This window comes from Balaenoptera borealis (assembly GCF_965194805.1).
Source record: "Balaenoptera borealis genome assembly, chromosome: 14".
NCBI classification, from domain to species: Eukaryota; Metazoa; Chordata; class Mammalia; order Artiodactyla; family Balaenopteridae; genus Balaenoptera; species Balaenoptera borealis.
The window spans coordinates 7,004,278-7,024,020 of record NC_138875.1 but is presented as its reverse complement, the minus strand read 5'-3'; the positions used below and the strand labels follow the sequence as shown (position 1 = coordinate 7,024,020).

The 19,743-nt window shown below is 44.5% G+C and overlaps 1 protein-coding gene across 6 annotated transcripts in view; it reads left to right on the top strand.

Moving 5' to 3' along the window:
- Window positions 1-2,610: 2,610 nt before the first annotated feature.
- Window positions 2,611-19,743, top strand: part of SOCS6 (suppressor of cytokine signaling 6) — a 32,777-nt gene continuing 15,644 nt past the window's right edge. Inside the window, exons 1-3 of one of the 6 annotated variants that reach the window (XM_082355247.1) lie at window positions 4,302-4,446; window positions 9,523-9,711; window positions 10,505-10,665. The gene's annotated coding sequence lies outside the window, so the exon portion shown is untranslated. Of the gene's footprint in view, window positions 3,253-4,301; window positions 4,447-4,977; window positions 5,110-5,132; window positions 5,551-9,522; window positions 9,712-10,504; window positions 10,666-19,743 lie in introns of those variants that run through there. The other 5 variants (XM_082355246.1, XM_082355243.1, XM_082355245.1 and 2 more) reach the window with 5 other exon arrangements.

Below are 19,743 nucleotides of genomic sequence, written 5' to 3'. Positions count from 1 at the left end.
TGTCTGGAGATGGTGTTACCCAGCTTGGCCGGGCAAAGTGTGATATGAGGAAACAGTGGACTGCGGGGCTGGAGAAATGGGTTGGGTCCAACTCTCTCTTTGAATGCCAAGTAACTGAGTCACTCTTTTGTACCTTATGGGGGAGGCAGGGTGAACACGGAATTTATTTTCTGAACAGGAACAACTTTGGGATGAAAGGTGGCACTATTCACATTTGTGCCGGAACAATAGTTATAACCTGGTACTGTCCTGGGCAAACTGGGACCATGGTGACTCTAGTAATTGGGGAACTCTATAAGGAGGAGCTTTGATTGGGAGGAGACTTCAGTGACTTCATTCCAGAGAACAGGCCCTCCGGGTGGGTGGATGAGAGGGGTGGGAGGGGTGGGAGGGGTTGGGACGGAGGGGCGGGCAGGCCTAGGATTCCTGCTCTAGTTCCCTGTGGCTGCCACAACAAAGCATCACAAGCTGGGTGTTTAACCCAATAGAAATATCTCCTTTCCTGGTCCTGGAGGCTAGAAGTACAACATCAGGGTGTGTGTAGGGCCATGCTCTCCCTGAAGGCTGTAGGGGAGGATCCTTCCTTGCCTGTTCCACCTCCAGGTGTTGGCAGCAGAGCTGGCAATCCTTGGCTTGTGGGCACATCACTGCCATCTCTGCCTTCCTGGGGTTCTCCCTGATCGTCTTTACACGGTCTTCCCTCTGCACGCCTGTCTCTGTGTCTGTTCTCCTCTTATAAAGACAACAATCAAATTGGATGAAGGGCCCACCCTACTCCACTATGACCAACTTAACAACATTTGTGAAGACCCCACTTTCAAACAAGGTCACACTCTGAGATTCCAGGAAGGACCTGAATCTCTGGGGGACACTCTTCAGGCCAGTACAAGTACCAAACAGGGAACCTTGAATGAGTGGAGGACTTCTCCTGATCCTCAAAGGCAGGAAGGCAGGAGGCAGCAGAATGGCAGCGGGAAGGTGAGAGGGATGTTGAGAGTGTGGAGGGTTGCTCACTTGGACAGCTTTCCCGCAGGGGCCTAGAGGGTGCTTTTAGCACCGAGGATGTACGTGAAATATCAGGACAAGGTTGGAAGGCTGCCTGCCGTATCCCATCCTGCTTCCACCCAATTTTCTCCAGTCTGAGCTCCTCTTTTTCCCTCTTCTGGAAGAAGGAAGACATTTAATACTAGAAATCAAACCAGACTTGAAATTGGGAGATGGCAGTTCAAGTCATGACTCAACTATTTTTAACTTTGTTGCTTGGGCAAGTCAGATGATTTCTGAGTCTGTTTCCTCCTCCATAAAATGAGGATGCTGAGGATGATCCAGAAAGTTCTTTCTGGCTCTACAAGCTGTGACTTTAGGAGGAAGAGGTAGAACTATGCTCTTCTGCCCCTGTTAAGGGGATAGACTTTCAATAGGACCCTTTGCCATCACCATCTTTTTTTTTTTTTTTTTAATTTATTTTATTTTCGGCAGCATTAGGTTCTTCGTTGCTGCGCAAGGGCTTTCTCTAGTTGCAGCGAGCAGTTACTACTCTTCGTTGCAGTGCGCGGGCTTCTCATTGCGGTGGCTGCTCTTGTTGCGGAGCACAGGCTCTAGGTGCACAGGTTTCAGTAGTTGTGGCTCGTGGGTTCTAGAGCACAGGCTCAGTAGTTGTGGCGCACGGGCTTAGTTGCTCCGCGGCATGTGAGATCTTCCCGGACCAGGGCTCGAACCCATGTCCCCTGCATTAGCAGGTGGATTCTTAACCACTGTGCCACCAGGGAAGCCCACCATCTTTCAGCAAGTGTATCTATCAGACAGTGTTGTCTGCAGCCAAAGTATTGGAATTCAGCCAAGCATGGAGATTTTAATGGTATATTTAGCCACTAGTATCTCTACACTAAAGTTGTTATATTATTCATATAGTTATCACTGTTATTTCAATTTAGTGGTTAAGAGGTCATATTGTGGAGTCAGAGAGATCTAAGTCTGAATTCCAGCTCTGCCCTACAGTAGCTGTGTGACTTTGATAAAGTTATTTACTACATATACACAAGAAGCCACAGTTTCCTCACCTGTAATGTGGGGATGATGATAATACTGACCTTACAAATAGATTATTGTTCAAATAAAGTAGATAATATACACCAAAAAATATTTAAATGCCTTGCCTGTAAAATATACATTACCTAGTAGAAACAATCATTATGGACCAGGTTTTGTGCATTATCTCAAGTAATCTTCACAACTATTTAATATACTTAATATCAAAATCTCAAAAACCCCTCCCCCACTCCCCCCCCCCCTTCAAAGACATTGAAGTTACAACTGAGAAACTTAAGGTCACATTACTATATGAATTGTCAGAGCTGAGATGCCAGACCAGCTCTGCCAGACTCAGAAGCCCGTGTCTTGATCCTGTCTCCTAGAAGAGTCAGCTCAGCCCATTGCTAGCTTAGTGCTTATCAAGCCCTGCTGATGGCCCCCAGCTGGCCTTCTTTAGATCATATAAGGAGACACCAGCCCCCTGATACTCCAATCTGTCCCATGTCTTTTCCTTCTGAAGGGCTTACAACAAGAGGGTGGGTTGAAAAGTTTGCTTCTTTTCTAATTACCACTTACGATTATCACTGAGCTCTCTGACCATTCTATTTCAGTCAACTAACTGTGATTAGTTAACTGTGATCATTAACTGTGATTAGATATTTGAGAATTGAGTTGTATCTAAATCAGGGTAACAATAATGGTAGGGGTTGAGTAATAAATTCAACTAAGAACTGAAGATGACAGAAGGTCTGGTGAATCACATATAACAAATGACATCAACCTTATATATACTATTCAGTCATACAAACCAATTGAATCACCTGACAATCCAATTTTTAAATTATTAATCATTTTGTGTTTAGATGAGAATTATATATTCAACATTTATAGGAATTAAGATCAATTACTTGCACTTTTTTAAAGCTAACAGCTTAACTGCGGTATAATTCAGCTACAAATTCACCTTGGAACAACTTTAAGACTTTTTTCCCTAGCCTTGTTTCCTCCTTAAAAGGTCCATACTATTCAAGAAATACAAGTTTTAAAGCCAACAATTATTAAGTTAGATTTTTTTTTTCCCCAACAAAAGGTTTCACTTATTTATTACTGAGCTACACAGTGAGCAGTGGTGAGGAAAGATCAAGAAAAGAGGAGAGAGCCATTCCATGTCTCCCATCAAACACAGGAAGCTGTTCCAGACACTAGTGATGTTCTGATACGGTAAGACGCAATTGACCTTGATAGCGTAAATGTGTGCCACTTCATATGTGAGGCTCCTTATAGACCCAGCTTGGTTCTTCTCCAGTGCCTTCTCTTGGAGTTGTACCTGATTTTATTACCAGTTTTAATTGGAATCCACTGGAGAATGGGACGATTCTGCTTTTGTTTCTTGGCCAGGAATCGCTTGATCCTGAAGTGTTGTGAGAAGACATGACGAGGAGCAAATTCACCGCACATAGGATGGCGGACGAGAGAAAAGAGCTTAAGTTAGATTTTAATGATACTTATCTTTAATCACTTTTCTTGGATGAAAAGAGAAATAAAAATGTTCCTGTTGCTTCTCATTGGCAAAAATCCAATTTGCTGTTATTGCTATATGTTGGGACGGTTCAGCCAGTTTCCAAAGAAATGAGTCAAGTCACCAACACGCAACTTTACGTCACACTACCTTGGAATTCAGCGGCGCAAACAATAGTGAACTATTCCTGCATAAAACCCCACTAACAAGGACTAAATGGAAAAGCAGATGGCTTGAAACAAGGAATAAGTTTTCTTTTAATAAGCACATTCTGCGGTTAAGCTAGACAAGGTGTGGGGAAGGGCTTCCCTCCCCGGCCCTGCTCGGGCGCGCGTGCTCGCCCGTCCCTCCCTCCCCGCGGGGACCGGGCCCGGGTCACCGCGCCAGGTGAGCGGACCTCGGCCGCGTGGAGGCCGCCGCCCGACCGCAGGGACAAGGGCAGAGCCGGCGGCCGAGGGCCGAGGACATCTTCCTTTCCGCGTCGGCCCGGCCGCCGAGGAGGGGAGGCTGCAAAGGCAGAGGCAGTACCGGACAAGCAGCCGGGCCAGCGGGCGCGGGCGGGGCGCGCCGGGCGGGCAGATGCCGGGACTCCGACTCCAGCGGGGGACCGGCCCCGCGGCGCCCCCGGCCCCGCCCCGTGCGCCCCCACCCCCGCCCCCGCCGGCCCGCCCCCCGCGCCGACGCCCGCCGGCGCCGCGGGCCGAGTGGTGGGCGCGGAGCGGCCGGCTCGGCTCCTCGGCTGCGGCTCCAGCTCGGGCCGGCGCCCGGCGCGCCCCTCCTGGAGGAGGAGGAGGAGGAGGAGGAGGAAGGAGGCGGGAGGAGGAGTTGCGGGAAGGAGGGCCGAGCGCGGCAGTCGCGCCGGCGCTGGGCGAGGAAGCGGAGCGGGCGGCCGCCGGGTGAGCGTCTGCGGAGCCGAGTTGGAGGCTGGGTCCGGGCTCGGCTTCCCGCCCCCTCTTCTCGGGGGCCCGGGGAACCGGCTGCGGCGGTGCCCCTTGTCCTCCGGCCGGCCGGGCGGCTCCGGCGCGGAGGGGGTCGGGGAGGCCGCGCGGCGGGGAGCGGCGAGGGTCCCGGCGGCCTGAGGCCCTGCGCGCCTCCGCGGGTCCGCGGGCGGGGGCCGGGCCGGCGGGGAGCGGCGTCCGGGAAGCCGGGCAGGGGAGGGCCGAGGCCTGCTTCCGCCGCGCGCCGGCCGGACCCCTCGGCCTCTCGTCCGCCGCGCGCGCCGGGCCCGGGCCGCCGCCTTTGTTGCCCGCAGTTCGCCGGGGAGAGGCCGGGGCTCGGCAAGGCCTGGGGCGGCGGCGCGGGGCCTGCGCGCTCCGCAGCCCCTCGGCCGCGCTCGGACCCCCGGGCTGGAGGCCGGCGGCCGCAGGGCGGTCCGGGGGCCGCAGGCCGCGCCCGTGCTGTCCCCGGGGGGTCGCGTCGGGCCGAGACCCTGGTCTGTTCCGCGCGTGGAGGCGCCGCCGGACCCTCGCGGGCTCGCGCGGGCGTGGGGACTGGGGATGTCAAGCCGGCCCCGAGACGGGCCTTGATTTTCAGTTTGCTTCAGGTGTTGACAACTTCAGGTACACCTTTGTGGTTCATTCTGGGTCAGAACTACTGACATTTCTCGGGGGCAGTTCCTGGCGCAGAACTTGGAATGTGTGCGGTCGTCTGTAGGCCACCGTAACATTCAGTCGGAATGTGGAATTTGGGGTTGCCATCCGTACTTTTTGGAATTCAGGGCCAGGTGGGAATATGTGGCAGAGCTCAGGCTTCCGGTAATGAAATATATAATGTTGAATTCAGTTCAGCAGATGTTTCTTGAACGTCTACCCCGGAAAAGGCGATATGCCGCTTTACTGGGTATGAGGACGGAGAACGTAGTAATCACAATTATAACGTGAATGGTTTCCGAATATGTTCTTCGTGGACCGTGTTCCTTGGAATAAAGATCTATGTGTATTCAAGCAAAAGTAAACTGCTATCTACTTCAAGATGAAATGTCTGAGGTTTTCTCAACCATAGTAGGTGTGCATTTATCCTGACTTTTTTTGTTAACCTAACAAATATCACAACATAAAATCTACTTAGCTTACTTGAATGAATGAATTTTAAGTGGACTGTTTAGTGCTGTGGGGAATCAGTTTTGTTTAGAAACACGAATGGCGGTTGTTTATCAAGTTTCACAGAGAAAACCCAAAAACATAGCCTGTGATCCGTTCCCCATGCTTTCTTATTTATTTCTCAGTGCCGCATCAGGTAGCATGGATATGGTAAGTTTCGGAAGCCATTCCAGAATATACAGAACAGAATATATGGCCTCCACCCTCTGGTTCCGCCATTGTCCCTAATGTTTCCTTGTTGTCTTTGGGGAAGCTGGCCCACTGACCTTGGGCTTAACTAGGATACTTAGAAGAACTCACCTGTGACTTGGCAAGTGCTTTCCACTGGTCTGGGTACGATCACCCAGATTATTCACCTGAACCTTTACCCTTTTTCGAGCTCCCTTCATCTCTTCTGAAACATGTTTTCCTTTTTTTTTTTTTACGATCTTTAAATACCTCCTGAATTGATAGGAAGTACATGGCACTGCCCCTTTCCGTTCTTTTAGTGGGAAGATGGGCAGGCCTTAAACACGGCCTCTGCAGGACCCAGGGGCACACTCTTGGTGTCACCTGGCACCCTCCCCATAGCACCTTGCAGGGAGTGGCAGAGAAAGGGTTTGGGTGCCACTGACCTGGGCTGCAGCCAACCTGGGCTGTGCCATGACCTGGGAGGGAAACTCAGCTGTACTGAATGGATTCCTACTCATCTCATGGTCCTGAGTGCTCCTTTAAAAAAAAAAAAAATTTTATTTATTATCTATTTGGTTGCACCGGGTCTTAGTTGCAGCATGTGGGCTCCTTAGTGGCAACACGCGAACTCTTAGTTGTGGCATGCACGTGGGATCTAGTTCCCTGGCCAGGGATTGAACCCGGGCCCCCTGCACTGGGAGCACAGAGCCTTAACCACTGTGCAACCAGGGAAGTCCCTGAGTGCTCCTTTAATGGCCCTCTTCTTAGGGAACAGAAGGAAGCATCTTCTTAAGCCTGTCTTGTTGGGTAATGTCACTCTTCAGAGAAGACTCTGGTAGTTTTCTCCGTTGTGGTCAGTTTTCAGGAAACTTTTGTGTTACTAACATTATCTTTTATTTTGCTCATAGAAGTGCCTGTGTGATCTTATTTAAAAGTCATAACATACTCCAGAAAAGGGAACTGTTACGCCCATCTCTGAATTTGTGGCAGTTACTGTTATCACTCGCTTAAAAATACGCAGTCACGGGGCTTCCCTGGTGGCGCAGTGGTTGAGGGTCTGCCTGCCGATGCAGGGGACACGGGTTCGAGCCCTGGTCTGGGAGGATCCCACATGCCGCGGAGCGGCTGGGCCCGTGAGCCACAATTACTGAGCCTGCGCGTCTGGAGCCTGTGCTCCGCAGCAGGAGAGGCCGCGATAGTGAGAGGCCCGCGCACCGCGATGAGGAGTGGCCCCCGCTTGCCGCAACTAGAGAAAGCCCTCGCAGGGAAACGAAGACCCAACACAGCCATAAATAAAATAAAAATAAAAATAAAAAAATAAAAATACGCAGTCATGCAAAATGGATCGATGTACACGCACATACACACACAAATATACTGAAGTATGAGGTCAAATACTCCACGTTATTTATAATCTCGAATAACTAATGGGTGTGTATGCATCTATTTTGATACTTAAAAAGGGTAGGTAGGTAAATGACCTAGAGTTAAAAAGATCACCTTTTGCTGTTTTCCGCTTGTTGCATTTTATGGGAAATGAAGATTGTCTATTTCAGTTCTCTGTCCTCATCCCTGACCTCTTCCACTTTTGGAAATGACACATCTGTGGCGCCTGGGTAATTTTGTGAAATTATTGCTTTTGCAAGGGAGAAATTTATAATATTAGTATGTGTCATAAAAAGAGGAAACTTTCTTGTATGACTAGCTTGATTGAAAGAGTTGTCCAGGTAGAGAAAGAGAGAAACAGCAATGGGATATGTTTTAAAGTGTATTGAGAGTGAAATTGTCATTAATATTTTTATGGTTAATTTATTATGCTGCACAACATGTTGGTTTAGCTAGTAAGTAGGGAAGGCTTTTGGACTGGGGGCACATTTTACCTTAAACTAACTTCAGAGTCATCTTTGATGATTCATACAGATGTTACGTTTTACGTTGTTGTGACGTTTGTTTTGGATGACCGTTGGTCTCGTTACTGTTTGAAGAATAGACAGATAAAGTCATTTAAGACTTCCATTCTCCCTTTGCCCACAGAGGACGTTTTAGAGGTGTTAGATCTTCAGGGAAGAGTGTACATTACTAGCTTTTTGACCTTGAACCCATTATATAACCCCTCTGAGTCTTATTCCTCATGTGGGGCTAAGGTGGGGATAATCTATCTGTCAGAGTTACTGTGAATACATATATATTTTGCTTAAAGTAAAATCCAAACTCTTTCCATCGACCACAAGACTTCTGCCTGGCTCTTTAGCGCGTTTTGAACCACCCTCTCTCTGCCTTTGCACAAAGGTGTGGTCTAGCCTTTCTGTTCCTCAACATTCCAGGCTGCTTCTGGCTTCCTCCCCTTTGACACTTTTCCTAGACTGCTCTTCAGTGGCTCCCCCTGTGGTTGGTTCATTCTCAGGGTCACCATCTCCGAGAAGCCTTCCCTGACCACCCTTCCTTCCAGCTCCTTCAGTAATCCCATTTTATCAATTCGTATGTTTCTGGTACAACATTCATCACCAAGTTCCTTGTGGAGGGCGTGGGCTGTGGTCTTTCTCCTTTGTCTCCCTCACACATGGCATGGAGCGTGGCCACTGAGTGGGGACGTGGTGTACAGAAAGCGCCTGTAGCTTTTACACGGTTGTCTGCACGTTAAAGGCAGAGATGTGCTGGCTGGATCTTAGACATCCGTTGGGTTTTTTGTGTTTCTTATTTATCCCTGGCCGAGTTGATCTGCTCAGCTGAATAAATCATAGCACCGATAAGGCCGAAGTTCTTGAAACTACATGGCCCCAAATCCCCACCCAGGGAGAACTGCATCTTCTTGTAGAACCGCGATGTGTGTCTGAATTCACTCACATACTCCACTGGCTGGTCGTGAAGATGCACAGGCCTCTTGTCGCTTCTGGAAGCACGGTTAACTGGAGTGTGAGGAGAGTAATGGCCCCAGAGCACATTTCCCTTGATGTTGCCTTACAGAGCTTAGTAAGGTAAAACTTCAGTTCTCTGGAACCTCTGGCACCCTCAGAATTAAGCAGGAAGGAAGAACTCGTTAGGAATTAGACAAGCCAGAGACCTGGGCGACTCTGACTGCAGCTGGTGAAGGCAGTCTCTCATAGGGTTGCAGATCGAAGTTTGAATTTCAGCACTGTGATTTTATAGGGTAGGTTTTTAAAATAAAATCAAAGTCTTATTTGTCTTATCTAAAATAATCATGGTGCCTTCCTCAACATTGGTGTAATAATTGAGATAATGCATGTAAATGTATGAGTTCAGTGCCTGGCCTATAACAGGTGCTAACAGTAATCATTAGTTTAAAAGGTACTGTGATTAGTTAAAAGGAGTATTCTGGTTAGTCAGCAATATCTGCATAAGACTTGGTTTTTCTTGTTGAGGAAGCCCCGTGTGGGGAAGGGGTGTGAGACCAAAGCGATGAGAAAAATGGAAATAAAAGAGGAAGGAGAATGGGAGTCTACAGAAGTATGACTGGTGCAGCTACTAGAATTGTGAGGATTGCACACGGGTGCAGTGTAAGCAGCGGTGGGTTGACTGGCTCTGAGTCACGGCGGTCAGGTGGTGGGAGATCTAGAACAGAACGGTACTGCATGTGGCCACCTGCAAGGCCCTGGGCGCTTGTTCTCCTACTGATTGTTTTAATATTGTCTTACCACTCTCAACAGCCATCACACTGAAACTTTTTCTTAAAATTATTAAAAGGGCATCACACTTGGAGACTATGTTTGGGGAGCGGTGGCTATCCCATTGTCCTTGGGAGCCGACTCTTGAGTAGTAGAGGAGAAGGAAAGAAGAAAAGACCACATCTCTCTGAAGGCCTGGGAGACCAAGTTTCCTGAGCATCAGTAAACCCTGCAAGCGTCGCTATGCCGTCCTGAAATCTTCCAACAGGTAAATTTTATCATGTGAAGAGGTGTCTGTCTGTATACAGCATGAGATTATATTTAATGTACACACTTGTGTTTAAAGTGTCTCTTTTAAGAAGGCAGAGGAATATATGGCTCCTATTAGATAAGATTTCTATCAAAAACAATTTTAAGACGTTAATGTTACTCTTTAGAACTATTTAGAAAAGACGTATTCAGCATGTGCTCTAGATCACCTATTCTTCAGTACTGCTTGCTGTTGTACTTAGAGTGATAGGCATTATTCTGGCCACACCAATGACACACTGGGTGGTGAAAGCAGCAGGGTTAACACACTTTTAAAGTAAGATGAATTCTTACTGGTAGACTTGTTATTTCGTATGATTTTCCTTTTGTTTTGATGTTTGTAATAATGAAGCTGTTTGTTATTAAACCTGAGTTTGGGTTTTAAAGGAAATATCATCATCCCTCTGACAGTAGTCATTTTTGTCTGTTGACATTGCTTTTAAAGTAAAAAATATATATATATATTTAGGGAATAACATTATTACCAAATATCACTGACTGTCAGAATATGTAAGCATGTACCAAGCATAGGATTGTATTAGGATTTAGTGGTTTTGTACATTGGCAGAACTACTGCCTTTTAGAATTAGAAGGAACCTTCTGATAACCTCACCCTTATGCAGATGATGAGGAAATTGAGCCTAAGAGTTGTTACGTAATTTGCCCGAGTCACAAACCACATTGCTAACAGATTTTAGAATGCAGCTCTTTTCCTGCTATTGATGCAAGATGTTTTCATTTACTTCTGGTAGCCAGGAAATTTGGATTTCTGTCTTCATGGAGGACATCACCATTGAGCTGACTCTTGGAGGGTGTTTGGGAAGAGCTACAGACGGCAAGGACCGTATCCCAAACAGGCTGAGCTGTAGGAGCTGTACCATCAGCCTAGAGATTCTTTTCTCTCCTCTCCTAAGTAGGGTTACCTGTCTTCCATTTCTTGGTTTACTTCCTTGATTTGATGGAGCGTAACCTCCTAGTAGCTTCCTAGTAAGGTGATGGGGTGTGTGTGTGTGCGTGTGCACGTGTGCGTGCGTGTGCGCGTGTGCGTGTGTGGTGTGTTTGAGACCTTGCATGTCAGAAAATGTCTATGTTCTAAATATTTGCTTTATAGCCTGACTGTATAGAATTCTAGGTTACTGTTGTAGTCAGCATAGAATAGGTTATGCTGCAGTGGCAGATTAACTCTGAAATCTCAGTGCATAAATAAATGCTTATTGCTTGGTTTCGCCAAGTCTGCTGGGGGCCTGGGGCTCCTCTGGCATCTTCCTGCAGTTCCCCATCGTATCACCCCATGGCTCGGGGTTACCACAGCAGGTGCAAAAGAGAGCTGACAGGTCACAAGCTGGCACTAAATATTTGGCCCAGAAGTGACACATGTCACTCGTGCTCACACTGCATGGGCCAGAACCAGTCATATGGCCCTGCAGGGGTGCGGGGAAACGTGGGGTGCTCAGAAGAGTTGTTGACTATAAACGTGTGCCGCGTTGGAAGCAGCCTTCCTCCTGGAATTTTGAAGACATTGCTCCACTAACTTCCAGCTTTCAGTGTTATCACTGTGTCAGTTGCCATCTCTTTCCCAGTCGTTTGTATGTAAATTTTTTCTCTTTCTGGAAGCTTTATAGTATCTTTCTGTTATTGTCTAAATTTTAAAATTTCACCACGATGTGCCTGATTATTATTTTTTCTTCTTTGGGTGTACTGAGCATTCCATGGGTTCTTCAGTGTGTAAACTTGTGTTCTTCAGTTCAGGGGAGAATTTAACATTTTCTTTTGTAATGCTTTCCCCTTCATTTTCTTTCTTTTCCTGACTAAAGCTCTTTTTTTGTTGGATGTGGGACCTCCTGGATTGATATATTAATTTTTTTTAGCCTTTTCTCAAATATTTAAGTCAGTTAATTTTCTGGTTCTTTTTTGGGGGGAAGATTTTTTTCAGTTTTTCTTCTGTTGAATTTTTATTTTGGTTTATAGGAGTTTTTGTTTTCTAACTGTTCTACCCCCACTTTTTAATAAATTGCATCTGACTCTTGTTTCAGATTTGCGATATTTTTTCTTAGGCTTGTTTCTGTTGCCTTCCCTTCCAATAGGCTTAGATTTCAGCTTTCTCTCATTTGTTTAAGCCAGTTAACTCTTGTTGTCATTTGTTTTCCAGTTTTCACTGTCCTTGTGTTTTTGTGTGCGTGTGTGTGGAGATTAAAAAAGCATATGTTTCATTAGAAGCTCATCCAAAGTTTTTTTGTTCTTTTTAATAGTTTTTGTTTATTTTGCTAGGATCAGTGAACATTAAAGTCTTTTACTTTGGGGGAAACCCAAATCTAATTTTTCTTTAAATAAAGGTTTTCAGTGTGTTTTCAGTTAGTGCTGTCATGAAGCCACACCTATGTCACTGAACTTTGTGTAACTTAATTTATGAAATGCCTGCTGATCTATGGTGGGTAACATGAATTATTTTTAAGTTAGATCATTTTAAAAGCGTCAAGAGATCCCCTGTTTGGCAGCCTATAATAAGTGATTACTTTTGACAAATCATTTTACAGTGTGTATAACCTTTTCCATTTTGTAAGATTTTTATATTTGCTTAATAGGGCTGTATCATTCATTTGAATAATTATTGCTCTGCAGGATGCCCTTTATCGCTAATGATCAGTGAATGTGGTTTACATTCACTCTTAATATACATTTAATAAATCTTTTGTGGATTACTTTTTGTACCCCAAATCTGCTCTTCTTTATTAGGTATACTTATATAAAATGAGGAAAAGATTGTTTTAACTAAAATCTCTTATTCTCTAATGCAGATTGAATGAAAAACTCTTACATATTCTATGCAAAAGCATTTGAACACATAATTGACACATTACATTTTAAATTGGAGCTTTGTGTTAAGACCTAAAGGCTGAAAGCGGTCAAAGCAGTTGCTTTACTTTTCAATTATTTTTATGTGCATGTTGCCATTAGGAGTTAAAAATTTTTGCTTTAGTAGTTCATTATATTTAAGAGACTTTATGTATGAACAAATTTTGAAGAAAGAGAAGTAGAGAAGGAACTCTGTCATTATACTATTTGGTACAGCACCCCTGTCCCAGAATAAAAATAAACAGCAAACAGATATTTGGGCCCTACTTAATTGTCAACAGTTTGTCAAAAAATTCTCAAAGGATCTTACCTACTTCGTAGTTTAACCAATAGTTTAATACTTCCTTATAGGCAGTGGAAGTGGTGAGACTAGGGATTTACTATGGTTTTAGCTAAAATATTGGTAAGTTCCTGGAAAGGTGTAAAAATGTATACATTTTAAAAATTAGCATGTATATACATAAAGACAGTAATGAATTGGTAATAGGTGTACTACTTTTTAAATACAACATGTTAAAATCTGAATCAAAAAATTGAGAGTGAGTTTATTTCATTAATCAAATCTTATAAGCCAGCTCCATTAACAGTTTAAATGACTTAATTTATGAACATTTGTTTTGTATTCAATTTAATAGGAATGTGTTGAACGCAGTTATAGGAAAAGATACTTAGAAGTGCTCACAAAGAAGTTCTCTACCGGTTAAATTTCTAAGTCTCTGCATATTTTTGTTTTCATTGAATCAGATAATTTTAGAGCTTGATGTGTTTTAGAGATCAACCTCTTTATTTTATATGGGGAATCTGAGACTCACTCAGTGTCACATAGCAAACTTAGTGCTACATTGTATTTTTGTATCTAGCCCACAAAGTGGGATTTGAATCACTTGAAAATTTATTAGGCCTAGAGTCTGTCATACAGAGTGAAGTAAGTCAGAAAGAGAAAAACAAATACCATATGCTAACACATATATATGGAATCTAAAAAAAAATGGTTTTGATGAACCTAGGGGCAGGACAGGAATAAAGACACAGACGTAGAAAGTGGACTTGAGGACACGGGGAGGGGGAAGGGTAAGCTGGGATGAAGTGAGAGAGTGGCATGGACATATATACACTACCAAATGTAAAACAGATAGCTAGTGGGAAGCAGCCGCATAGCACAGGGAGATCAGTTCCGTGCTTTGTGACCACCACCTAGAGTGGTGGGATGCGGGGGTGGGAGGGAGACGCAAGAGGGAGAACATATGGGGATATATGTATATGTATAGCTGATTCACTTTGTTATACAGCAGAAACTAACCCACCATTGTAAAGCAATTATACTCCAATAAAGATGTTAAAAAAAGAAAATTTATTAGAGCGTTTGCTGTAATTATAAATTCATTCTTAATTTTAAATTATATGGCAACTTTAAGTCTACTTTTCTTAACTTAATTATGTTTAAATGTCTCTATCTACCTTTGTAGCCATGCAAATATTCATATTGCTTTTTAAAAAAAAACTTATTTATTTTAAATTTATTTTTGGCCGTGTTGGGTCTGTTGCTGCGTGTGGGCTTTCTCTAGTTGCGGTGGTTTCTCTTGTTGTGTGCGGGCTTCTCACTGCGGTGGCTTCTCTTGTTGCAGAGCATGGGCTCTAGGTGTGCGGGCTTCAGGAGTTGTGGTGCGTGGGCTCAGGAGTTGTGGTGCGTGGGCTCAGGAGTTGTGGCTCGTGGGCTCTAGAGTGCAGGCTCAGTAGTTGTGGCGCACGGGCTTAGTTGCTCCGCGGCATGTGGGATCTTCCCGGACCAGGGCTCGAACCCATGTCCCCTGCATTGGCAGGCGGATGCTTAACCACTGTGCCACCAGGGAAGTCCCCATATTGCTTTTTAAAATAAAGCTTATTGTGTGAAGATCCAGAGGATCTAAAAAAAGTGAAAGCAATTCTATTACATTTACTACATTTCAGTTATTTAGTGAGGAGTTGGAGATTTTACCCTCCTTGCAAGCTATCAAGTTAGCCAGAAACAGTTTCATGGTTGCTGCCAGACGACATGAGACTCCTGGGTCAGAGATAAAGGACTTTGTTACTCAGGACAGTGACAGGCATCTGGTGCCAGTTCCCTGAGCACCAGTGCAGTGTTGAGAGAAGACTGGGGTGGGGGCGGGGACAGAGGGGAAAGCAGGGAAATAATTAGGAGGCCATTGCAGTGATGCAGGCAAGGTAGGACAGCAGCTTGGTCCAGTGTGGTGATTGGACCCCAAAGTGATTGGATTTTGCATATATTCTGAAGATAGGAATTGAGATTTTGTGACCTGTTGCAGCGGTCCCCAACCTTTTTGGCACCAGGGACCGGCTTCATGGAAGGCAGTTTTTCCACGGACGCGGGGCTGGGGCTGGTGGTGTGGGAGGTGTTACGGTTCAGGCGGTGACGGGAGCGACGACCACGGGCAGCGGCAGATGAAGCTTCGCTCGCTCGCCCACCGCTTACCTCCTGCTGTGCGGCCCGGTTCCTAAGAGGCTGAGGACCGGTATCAGTCCGAAGCCCGGGGGTTGGGAACCCCTGACCTATTGGATGTGGAGTGAGAGAAGGAAAAGCCATGGGTGATTCTGAAGGTTTTGATCTGAGCAGTTGGAAGAACAGAGTAACCATAAATGAAAGTGGGAAAAACTGCAGGTAGAGCAGGTTTGGGGGTGGGATGGGAAAAACCCAGAGTGTAGTTTTGAACGTGCTAAGTCTCAGATGTCTGTAAGAGAGCGCAGCAGCAAAGTCGAGAGGGGAGTTGACTGTGACTGGGCTAAGTAAAGAGATGAAAGTTTGGGAGTGGATGACGCATCGTTATTCCATGCATGAGAATGCGTGACGTTGCTGAGGGACGTGAGTGTAGATGGAGAAGAAATGACCAGGGTCTGAGTGCAGGGTGCCCCAACATTAAGAGATGAGAGGCTGAGTGTTTGAGGGGTGACCAGCTGTGTCAGGTGCTGCTGGTAGAGTGTGTAAGATCAGGACTGAGAGCCGGTGCCGGATTTGCAGTGGAGACGTTAAGAGTGACCTTGGCAAAAGCAGTTTCTGTGTAATGGTGGTGGAGTAGGTCTCTGGCTTGCGTTTAAGAGAAAATGGGAGAAAGGGAATTGTAGGTCTCAAGTATGCATGATTTTCCCAAGGCGTTTTGCTGCAGGGGGCACTGAAGAGGTAGAACCATAGATTGTGGGGAAAGTGGGGTCAGGACAAGTTTATTTGTATCTGTGAGAAGTGACATTTTTAGGAGTGATCCAGTAGAGGGAAATTTTTGGAAGGGGAAGGAGACCAAGCGCACCAGTGGAGGGGGCCCTGTAGAAAGGTGCGTGGATGTATATAATAAAAGGATGGATATGGGTTGATGTGGTGTTGGAGTCTGCAGTTTTCTTCTGAAGTTCTTAATTTTCTCTGTGAAATAGGACACTGGGCCATCCGCTGAGCTTGAAGATGGGGGAGTAGGTGTTGGAGGTATGAGGAAAGATGTGACATGGTCGGCAAGGAAAGTGAGAGGTGAATGGACCAGGGGAACGTGGTTTGATTTCCAGGCGGCATTAAGGCTACATCTGAGGTTCATGGTGATGACTACAAAGTGAGACCAGCCAGAGTGGTCACGTGTTTCTCCAGCCACGTTCCCTGTAAGGGTGCAGGCGTGGTGCAGGGAGAGTCGGATTTAATGGGAGTTGTGGTTTTGCCAGGGGAGTTTTTCAGGGTGAGAATGGGGGAAGGGAATTGAAGGTATGAGCTGGGGAGTGATGGTGATTAATCATGGGATATAAGCTGAAGTAGGGAGGGACGAGGGTCATTGAAGAGCTGGTGGGGTTATTACTCTTAGCATTTAAACTTTAACTATTTCATATACCAAATAAAAAGTAACGTCAGATTTGCAAAAAGTTATTTTAAGTGGGCTGAGGAGGAGGGGGCTGTCTAGTTTGTAATAAAACAAAAATAATGCAATATTCTTATCTACTGATTTACTTTTCTGTTTGGTGGTCATGCCATGTACGAAAGCCAAGAAAAGACCTTGCGTTCTGCACTGACCTGATGGATCTACTCAGCCATTCCCTTTTAAAAAGTACCTTAAGAACAAACAAATTTACAGACTTTATTCTTATAAAAACACTCCATGTTTATTATAGAATATTTTGAAAATAAGGTATTGAAAATAATATTTACAAAGTCTTCTATGATCCAGTTGACAGTTATGCTGTATTTCTTTCTGGTCTGATTTTCCTCCCTATTCTTTCTACATAATCGAGGCCACACTTTACATAAGATTTTGTTTCCTGTGTTTTTGCACTTAACAAATGAACAATATGAACTTTTCCCCCATGTTATTTTTAACTGTATAAATATCAATTTTACTGGTTCCCTAAAGTTCCATTGTGTAGATGTGTAAAAATTTTGTTTACGGTTCTCATAATGTTGGAAATTAGAATGTTTCTGGTTTTTTAAATTTAAATTTATTTTTCACCACATAATCAGGGGACATTGTTACGTTTTGTTTTCATATTCAAGATTTATAAAAATAGCATTATTGGGTCAAGAGTATGAATATTTTTAAGAGTTGCATATAGCGAAGTGATTTTTTACAACTATATTAAGACATTTTTAAGTAGGGAATATCATCATTTAGAAAAATCTTTGCTGATTTGACTTGTGAAAAATCACTGCTATTTTAATTTGCATTTCTTTGATTCTTATGAGGGTCAATATTTTTCTGTGAATGTGTTGAGCCAATTGGTTATCCCTGTGGAAAAATGCAAATTAATCCCTACCTCACACATAAGTCAGTACTAACCAAGTATTAACCAAGGACTTACATGTGAAAGGCAGAACTTTTAATACTTTTTTATAGGAAATAACAGGAGATACATGCTTTCATTGTTGGAAGAATTTCTTAAGACAGTAGAAGCGGCCTACAATGAGGGAAGACTTACAAATTCGACTAAAATACAGTGAGAAACTTAAGTTCTTCAAGACACCACAAAAAGAATAAAACGTCAATACACAAGTACTATACAGCTGTAGAAAAAAGAAAGTAGATGATCTGTATAAACTGATACGGAGTGATTCCTAAGGGTCTGAAATTATCTGCCTTTTCATAAATCTTTGTTTTCTGTATTTCTAGTCAAGCATTTTAATAATAAAAGAATGTAATAAGGAAAAAGAAAATGTAATAAGGAAAAAAGAAAAATGTTTAAAAGCCAACTCATTTTACGTTGCCACCAGTGATGTAGGAGGGTTCCAGTTGCTCTACATTCTTGCTAAGGCTGGGTCTTGTCCTTCTAGTGGGTGGGTGGTGGTATCTCATTGTGGTTTTCATTTACATTGTCCTCACGGCCAGTAGTGTTAAGCACCTTTTCGTGTGCTTACTGGCCATTTGTATGTCTTTGGTAAAAGGTCTTATTTAAGTCTTTTGCCCATTTAAAAACAGGTTATTTATCTTTCATTCAGTCTTAAAGAGTTCTTTATATATTTGTTCTGGGTACAAGTCCTTTATCAGATATATGGTATGCAAATATTTCCTCCCAGTCTGTGGCTTTTCTTTCCTCTTAATGATGCATTTTGCAACACAAAAGTCTATAATTTTAATGAAGTCCCAATGTTCACTGGTTTTTATGAATAAGCTTCTCAAGTTGTATGCTGTTAGTTTATCTCCAAAATGCTGAAATGGTTGCTTTTGACAGTTTGGCCCAGCTTTATAGTTGCTTTTTACAGAGGGGATTTATTAGCTTCCCTTTCCATCATGCCAGAAGTGGATCCCCCTTGGCATATAATTTTTAATTCCTGTTTTCAGATGAGGAAACTGAGGCATGGATGCCCAAGATCACTGGGCAGTGGTGGCTGTGATTTGAACTCGGGCAGGGTGGCTGCAGAGTCTCTGCTCAGAACCACAAGGCTCTGTCCTCCCAGGCTCCTAATTGTGTCAACACAGTCAGATAAAGTGACACGTGACGGGAAACTGCCAATGGTCAGCTCTTGTGTCTGTTGCTTGGCAACTTCCTTTGTGACTTTGGGCCAATCGTTAAACATGCTAACGTTTCCTTTACTCTTCTATAAAATGGAGATAAAGATAGGACCTTCCAAATAGAGTTCTTGTGAGGATTCAAGGAGATTAGTGTGCATTTTAGTGCATAGTAACCTCCTAGTGAGTGGTGCTTGTGGTGGTGTTAGTAGCCGTAGTGACAGGACGCCTCCCCTCTTCCTCCTGGTGTGAGTTAGGTCTCTCTGAATGATGGTCGCATCCTAAATGTGTTCCTTTTACAACCCTTCTGCAAATGCTTGCTTACTTAAATTCTCTACTGGAATCTAAGGGCCTGGAGGGTAAGGACTTGATCTTTCATCCCTGTTTTTACTGTGGTTTGGAGCTATCTCCTTATACTGTTCAAGGAAGTGCAGTGTTTTATCAGTGTCAAGACAAGTATGTGAGCTGGAGTGATAAATACTGTAGGAGAGGGAGGCAAAGAGGTGGGCATAGTTAAGGAAACATACAGAAATTGTAGTGAATGATGAGAACCACTTGTATGGAGTGAACTCAGTGGTACCGAGGTTGTTTGATGTCAGGGATTTGGCTGGATCAGGTGTACATTCCTGGTGTTCGTAGGGATCAGGGCTGCTGGGAGAGTCTGGGTTGTGAATAGGAAGCAAAAGGCTGAAAGAAGAGGGTGCGGTATATGGAATGAGACAAGGCAAGGTGCAAAGGGGAAGTTGGATCAGGAGATTAGAAGCTGGGGAGAATTGGGAACAGTTTAAGCAGGTTTAGAGAGATGGATGATTAAGGAAAGCTGTTGAGACCTTACCTTTGACCCTGAGGGCATCAGAGTCCTGCTTTTCAGGACACCAGGTGGCTGAAACACACAGACACACATTCCTTTACACAGGCTGCAGATTTTCTTTTGTAAGGGGGGAGGGTGGCCATTGTTCTGTAGTAAAGTGAAACCTGCGCCATTGCTACAGGAAGATCTACTGTAGAAAATGTGTGTCTTGCATGTAGGGCTTCCTGATCCCATTTCCTATTCACTAGAAGTGTAATCACTGATACTTGGATATTCTTTGAGACATTTACTATACATACTTAGGCATATAAATAAATACACAAATGGGATCATATTTGCATTTTATTTTGTAACTTGCCTTTTT